Source organism: Chelonoidis abingdonii, chromosome 2, assembly GCF_003597395.2.
Source record: "Chelonoidis abingdonii isolate Lonesome George chromosome 2, CheloAbing_2.0, whole genome shotgun sequence".
NCBI classification, from domain to species: Eukaryota; Metazoa; Chordata; order Testudines; family Testudinidae; genus Chelonoidis; species Chelonoidis abingdonii.
The window spans coordinates 18,153,828-18,155,612 of record NC_133770.1 but is presented as its reverse complement, the minus strand read 5'-3'; positions in this window follow the sequence as shown (position 1 = coordinate 18,155,612).

Sequence of the window (1,785 nt, the reverse complement as noted above, 5' to 3'; positions counted from 1 at the left end):
TCTGGACCCCACCCCTGCTCTCTGTCCCCTGACTGCCCCGACCCCTTTCCACCACCACCACCCCTGCTGAGTCCTGACAGACCCCCGGAATGCACACGGTCCAACCCCCCCGTTCTCTGTCCCCTGACCGCCCCCCCAATCTCTGCCCCCTCCCTATCCCCTGACTGTCCCTGGGACTTCCTGCCCCTTATCCTCGGCTCCCCCCTCACCCGGAGCCTCAGCACATCCAGCAGTGACCCTTGACAGCTGCAGCGTGGCTCCGGTGGTAAACGTGGTAAGAGGGCGGGGCTGCGAGCTCCATGCTGAGGTCAGCTCCCTCTGCTCAGCCTTTCAAGATTTAAAGGCCCTGGGGCTCCAGCTGTGACTGGAGCCCCAGGCCCTTTAAATTTCCTCTAGAGTCCTGCCTCATGGGGTAGCAGCGGTAGGGCTCCCACAGTGATTTAAAGGGCCCGGAGCTCCGTGGTGGCCTAAGCCCGGGGTCCTTTAATTTACCCTTGAGTCCCGGGGCTCCCAGGCGCCTCTGCAGCTGGTAGCTCCAGAGTGATTTAAAGGTCCTGGAGCTCCAAGCCAGAGCCGGAGCCCCAGGGCCTTTAAATCTTGAAAGGCCCCACCTCTTCTGGTTGAGGCCACGCCCTGCTCAGGATTCCAGCGTACCGGTACTTCCTTTAAGTTACTTTCACCCCTGGAAGTAGGAAAGAGTTCCAAAGGACTGTGTGGGAGAAGGATACAAAGAAACTGAGGAGGAAATGAATGCAGGGATGTAGACAGGACAGGAGTTATACAGGGTCTGGAAGCTAGAGGTAAGAACTTTGAATTCTTCACTCCTGTGTTTGCACTTTCAAGCATAGAATAATAGCATCATAGAATTAGGAAGTACAGATGGAAAACTACCTATAAATGATCAAGTTCCAGATGAAGGCCAAAATTTTCCATAGCACTCAACAGAACCCCTTTTTCAAATGATCCTAGAGTCAGCTGAAGCTGGAAACAAGCTTTTGAGTATAGTAAAACTAAGTTATTTCCTATTAAAATACATTTTCTTCAGATAAAAAACACAAGGATTTAATATTAAAGTTTTAAGTGTCCTTGCCAGAAGTCCAAATGTTTTTATTCTGCTGACTGACTGATACTTGAGTTGTGCTTTGCTCTTGAGCATTTGCGCGTCACTGCTGCCTCCACATGTGCAAACACACATCCCCTCCATTTATTTGAAGCCAAACCCTTTATCCTTGGACTCCAGTTAACTTCAGTTTCTCATTAAGTTTAGCAATGATTTAACCTTAATTACTGCATGGGATATAGTAAAACTAAAGTGCCAATTCACTCCAAGACTAAAACACATATTTAACAGACTCTAGGACTCTTAGTGGGTGTGAATGATAACACAGCACAGATAGGAACAAGAAGGTTTTCATTTAGGCAAATAGCTGTCCCGTGAAGTAGAATGCTCAGAGTGCTAATAGATGGAGGGAATTTCTCCATGGGCCCCATGAGGCTCTCACTTAGTATAATGGAAATTTGAACCTAATACACGTTCTCTTGCCATATCACCACCAATTCCAAATTCCGTCACCATATGAAATAGGCTGTCCAAGTCCATGTCTGCAAAAATCCCTAATGTCAAAAGAACTCCATAAAAAAAAAAAGAATAGAAGCCCAGACAGACCCTGTGCAGTTTTATCTTCGAATGGGACTTAATAGACTCATAGACTCATAGACTTGTAGGTCAGCAGGGACCAATATGATCATCTAGTCTGACCTCCTGCACAAAGCAGGCCACAGAAC